Source organism: Fundulus heteroclitus, chromosome 18 (genome assembly GCF_011125445.2).
Source record: "Fundulus heteroclitus isolate FHET01 chromosome 18, MU-UCD_Fhet_4.1, whole genome shotgun sequence".
Classification (NCBI taxonomy): Eukaryota; Metazoa; Chordata; class Actinopteri; order Cyprinodontiformes; family Fundulidae; genus Fundulus; species Fundulus heteroclitus.
Window position 1 is genome coordinate 6,827,363 of NC_046378.1, and position 6,261 is coordinate 6,833,623.

Consider the following 6,261-nt stretch of genomic DNA (forward strand, 5'->3'; position numbering starts at 1 on the left):
CACAAAAAAAAAACAAGAAATGTGGTTAAATTATCGACTAAATTAGGGTTAAATGGTTCTGAATCTGCTTTGGGAAGTCTGAAAAAGCAAGAACGCTTTGCAAAAACCGCTCATCCCCAAATTGGCCTAAATTAGCCGGCGGCCAGGAGGATGTGTAATCTGAATAGATTAGCGAAGCATCTTTAAGTCGGTAAAATCCGAACTGTTCCATAATCTCGTTTCAGGGTTTAGCGAGTCAGCTGTCCGGCCTGGAGGACGATCTCAAAAAAGCAAATGAGTTTACGGGCATGTTTGGAAAATGTCCGGAGGCCTAGCAGCTTTGGCTCAAAGTTGCAATTAAAAGACAGAAATGCCTTAAAGCACCTGTCATCTTTTCTGAACAGTACATTTTAGCCCAGATCTCACAGAAATAACAACTCTGCAAGATGGAAGAGATTTAAAAAAAAAAAAAAAAAAGTTAAAAAGTTGTGGAAGGCCAACTTCTTTTGTGATTCCCCTGAGCCCGAAAACAGAAATCCCTGTTCCCCGTCCCAGCTGCCGCCCGCCTTACCTGGTGGAGTTGGTAACGAGACTGAGCAGCTCCTGCCAGAGCAGAGCTTTTATAGCGCACGGCGAGTTCTTGGCCGAGGAGGAGGGAGGAGGAGCGGCCCAGCGAGGGCTGCGTGTCTCCGTGGAGGTGGACCTCAACCCCGAGCCGTCTTCCTCAGCGGGGGGATCGGGTTGAGGGTTCAAAGGTCTCCCGCTGCGAGGAGATCAGACATCACACGCTGGAGCGCACGTCAACAGATCCAACAGAAGATGCCCTAAATACTGCTGCGGTGTCACAGTGTAGACCAACTTTTACAACATTTTATTCTTCACTTCTCCAGATACCTACTATTATGACTATGATAACTATTATGCACTTTTAATTACATCTATTTTTTTTTTGTTATTCTGAGTAGTGGAGATGTTGGAGACGTGTGTGTGTGTGTGGGGGGGGGGGGGGGGGGGGACAAGAGTGAATCTCCTGCATGCAGAAAAGCAAAATGAAGGTATTTGCAATAAAGCCACGTTATTTTCCCTTGTTGTGCTTCCAAAAAAAAAAGAAAAAAAAAAAAAGAATTTGCTGCCAAGGAAAACAATCCCGGGCACACAGGACACACGCACTTGATGTAATCAGCTCAAACACACAAACACACACATATCGTCCCACTAAAGACAGCGCGACGTTTAATCCAGGTGGGCAGATGATATCAAAACAGAATTATCTCAGTTTTTAGATTAGAAAATTCGTCACTGGTTTGGGAGTGTGTGTGTGTGTGTGTGTGTGTGTGTGTGTGTGTGTGTGTGTGTCTGTGTGCGCATGTGCGCGTGCGTGTGATGATTAATTGGTCAAAGGGTTGTGTGCTCTGTCCTGTTGTTTGTTGTCCTATCACCAGTGGACTTTGCCACCATGGCTACATGTGATTTGAGGATTTGGAGCGATCGGATTGTATAATTATACACGCATATGCTTAGTTTGTATTCTTGTAAACCTATCCTGTTGACGTTTAAAAATTTTTAAAGTTTTATTTAATTTTTTGTTTTTAGGAAGGGGGGGGGGTGATTGTAACGTCTAGCCGAGGCTTTTAGGCCACAGCATCCTTGCAGAGCGGAAGCCGTGGACCCCGCAGGGTTACCAGGTGCAGGATCAATCATTGGAAGCACTGGAGCCACTTTTTTTTTTTTTTTTGCACAATATCAGGCCCATATGGTCGATACAGGCCTTTCTGAACACTGTCGCTTTCAAATGCTTCTACCTGTCGTCCTCCGTTGCAACATCTCCTGTCTTATGCAACGTTGATCATGACAGTACAGTAATTTGCGGTAAAGTGCTGAACTCAAACAAATCACCCCCGCTGAAAAACAACCAACATGTCGAAAACAAAACCTGGAGCGGCTTCCATAGGCAGCAGTTGTGCAGGAGGAAACGGGGCTGAAAAAAATAAATGTTCCCCCCTCTTTTGAGAACATCCCAAATGCTATTTGGTCACAACAGTTTGTTTAAAAAAGCCTACTAAACTTTAGTTAGCCTTTAAACTGAGCAACAGCTACGAAAAGTAAGACACTATTACAAAATAGTGATACACTATTACACTATTATTGATACATGTAACTAGAAGTCATCTCATCCTTCAGTGTTCTCACAGATCCAAATACTATGATGAGAATAAGACTTTTTATTAGAAAGCCTTGATGTTTTTGTCTAATTAGACCTGAAGCTGGTTTCTGGGTGACCCGGGTGGTGCCTGAATGTCACACTGGAACCCCGGCTTCTTTTGCGGAAGAAGAAACTGAACTGAAGCTGTGAACTGAGCCGACGGAGGACTTTTCATGGATCTATCATAACTCAGACATGTTTCTGGCCAAACCGCTTCTCCCCCAATTCTGTATTTTAGGTTTATCAGTTGATATTTCTTTCCTTTTCCAGTGAGCTAATTAGCTGTGCATTGTTTTGCAGCTATGTTCAGGTCTCCTCTGCTTCACTGTCTGGTCTCCGTCTCCTGTCTCTTCCCCTGATTGCATTATTGAGCCGACATTTCTCAGTGGGGCGGCTCAAGCTGAGCCTGATCACTGGACCAATGAGTCAGCTCCCCCCCGGTGAAGCGCTCACCGTCCTTTTTATCAGCTCTGGTGATTAGTCTGAAACCGATTAGCAAGATACCACAGACGAGCTGAAAAATGGACAGAGGACATGGAAAGACTTAGAGTATTTGGCTTTTAGTTCATCAAAAACGCCTTTAGATGTTTCTGTTGTCATGTGAGTGGCAGTACTGATGCGGTGTTTCTGCCTCTGACGTGACTATTACTGTAGCCGCTCCTGCACCTAATACTGCTCTTTGGGTCTTAAAGGAGCATAGGTAGATTCAATTCCACAGGGTTATCGAGAAAAAAAGCTTTATTTTTTTGCAGGACGTTGCAGAACTTTTTGCAGGAGCTTGGAAAACCTTCAGGGGAACCATCTAAAATGACGGTCCCCGGCCTAAAGCCTCTCACTGACCTTCTGCAGGATCATGCAGAGTCATTTAGGATCTGGCAAAAGGAACTCTGGACCTTCCAAGAGTTTTGCTGTCTCTTGCAAAAAAAGAAAATAAAAAAGAACCAAGGGTCTCTCTAAGGGAACTTGGTATCTTAAAAATGTCTTTAGCAAGATCTTGGAAAAACTTTAGTGGTGTGTTGCGTCAGAGAAGAAACTTATCTGGAACGGTAACCTTTGAGACTTCTTGCTTTGCTGAGCATTGATCCAGCGTCCACGCTGATCTGTGTCTATAGATTACTGCTGTGGTAATTGTGGCTGGAAGCAGACATTTTTAAAGTCACACCAACCCCCAAACCCCCCCAAGTGGGTCAGAACTGGACGAAGATTTGAAGACGTTGATCTATGTGAAGCTTTACAGTTGCCTCTTCTGTGGCTTTGGTTACATTACGTTGAAGAACGTCAACCTCCATCCCGATGAACGTGGATCACCGTCAGACACAGATGAAGAGTATTCCAAATATTTCATCAGCAAATCCACCATTTGGTCATGTGCTAGCTGGGGGTTCAAAGGTCGTCGCATTGTTCCAGCTGCCTCCTCGATGGAGCGGCGCTCTCAGACCAGCAGGGGAGGTTATCTCAGCTGCAAGCAACAGTGTGCTCGCGCTTATGTTTCTCCAAAGCACACAACGTTGTAAATTGCTAGACCCAAGTCTTTTTAACGGTATGGCGCGGTTTTGCAACACCCCACCTGCTAAGGTCACTTCTTCTTTAATACAGACATTTGCAAAAAAAAAAAAAAAAAAGTCCCTCTAGCAGAGCGGCGCTGTTGGTTGCAAACGCTCTGAGGCCTGGACAGCTTGAGAGCAAGGCAGGAAAATCCACCCTGAACCCAGATAACCAACGACTTTTCTATCGTATACACAGCACAGCGCAAGAGACCCTGTCGATCTTTTTCATTTCTTTCTGACCCAAACTGCTTAAGATCGCATGGTTTTCTTACTGCGTTCTGAAGGTTTACTTTCTTTTCTCCTATGGCAGTATGCTGACAAATGCTAATGCAATCAGTGAATACAGAGGACACACCCGGGCGACTTCTATGCCAACCAGCAAGCACTGAGTTGGCTCTTTGATCAGTGATAGGGAACATTATCTTCCAGGTTTATGAGTTTCTGCTGCCATTTGCTGTTCCAGATGCTGTTCCTCAGATTATTTCATTTTATTGACGAGGACAGTAAGTGCTGGGACTTACCGAGACGGGTCGGTCATAACCTCATTTACACTCTTCAGAGTTAGAAGTAGTTCCCGCTCTAAGGGAACCCGAACGTCTTAATAATCAGAAAAGACCCCAGCGTGTCTGTGCTTCCCAGCATGGTGGACAGGATGGACAACCAACCAGACCGATCATCCTCACTGACTCATTTACCGTTTCTTAAAGCCTCTCAAGGGGTGAAAAGCAAACTTTTAACGAAGCCATTCTTAGAGAAGAAAAGGGCAAGCGAGGCTGAACTCTTCATACTTTCTACATGACCTAAAAATCCATAGAAACAAATCATTTGGAGCGATCGGTAAAAATCTGCAAGTTTTCCTTTTTTGTCGTCAACATCTACGGGGCCACTTGTCCCACTGGGATGTTTCAGGTCATCAAACACATAATATCGAGTATGGGGTAAATACAAAAAGCTGTTACGCTATCCAAACAAGCCTGTCCCTATGAATTTACTAAGATTACACATGGTTGGATTTCTTTAGCCACACGCAAGTCTGCTTACTGCCAGACCTGCTGCCAGGCTTCGTAAGTCTCTGTTATTACTATTATTATTATTAGTATTATCTCCTTGAACATTGGTCCCTGCTTAGCCCATGTTTTGTGACCTGTATTTGCTCTTTGTTCTGGTACGCAAATGCAATATGATGTCATTGACAGTGTTTCTGAATGCTTGATTGACTGATTGGTGTCTCTATGTCTTGGTTAATACGAATGGTAGGCTAAAACTGAATTGCTCTACGGGCAGTGGGGGTTCTAGACCAAATTTAGCAGGGGGCCAGGGTGAGGCCAGTGTTTTTTCACAGGGGCACAGAACAAAAGATTGGGGGGAAAAAACTTAACAGGTCAACATTTCATCGTTTAATATATTATTAAGCCAAAGAGCCAATTGTGGCTGTGGAACTGCAGGTTGCAGACCCCTGATCTTTTCTCAATACAGCGGGAGCTTAACATGAAACAGCCTAATTTTTAATTATTGTTATATTTTTATATTTATTTTTTAATTATTTTGTTATTTTATTATAGGGTAATAACATAAACGAAAAAAATACAACCGATCCAAATGACCAGTCAGTCATGGTATCTTTGTCAGCATTTATCATACTAAGAAATGTAATACCATGTTTTTAGTACAGGGGCCATAACAGGGGCCAGGAACAGTTCTACAGGGGCACGGGCCCCTGTTGGCCCCTGTCTAGAACCGCCCCTGCCTAAAATTGTTTTATTTTATTTTTTATTGGATTGAATTGAATTAGAACCCGTGGCATCTAAAAAGGATTTTTACTTATAACAGAACCTGTGTGACAACATGAAGCAGGTTAAAGGATCTGAAGCGGCAACACACCCCCAGTCTAAGAGAACATGAAAAGCAGGGTCCGTGACATCTCTCAGCCTGGGGAAGGCTACAAAGACAATTCCAACAAACGGAATCATTCTCCAAGGAAGCTTGAAAATGTGGTGAACGCTCCAAGGAGTGGCCAGCCTTTTTTATTTTACTCTTCGAGAACATTGACAACTCACCCAGCAGGTCACCAAAGAACAGAGAAAAGCAGCTAAATTACTGCAGGCCTCCCTGTCCTCAGTTCACATCAGTGTTCACAATGCAGCGGTAAGACTTTAGGAACATATTCTGGGGACTGGTGAGATTTTTTTGGAAGGTGTACGCATCTGATTACATGTGGTGTAAAACCGACAGCATTTCAGAACTGAAGGTGCCTACAGTCAGACATGGCGGAGGCAGTGTGGTGCTGTGGGGCTGCTTTACTGCTTCAGCACCTGGTTGTAGTTCTGCTTCCCCGAAGGAGAATGCGCCTGCTCTTAGTTTCTGACCTTAAGATCAGATTCATTCATGTCAAGCAGCAGGACAGCTGATCCAAAGCAAGCCAGCAACGTTTTGGGCTTGGCTAGCCCACGTCTGGACCTGAAGTACGAGAGGATCCCAGTCAACCCGTTTCACCTTAACGTCCTCTATCACGTAATTCGCAACAAAACTGAA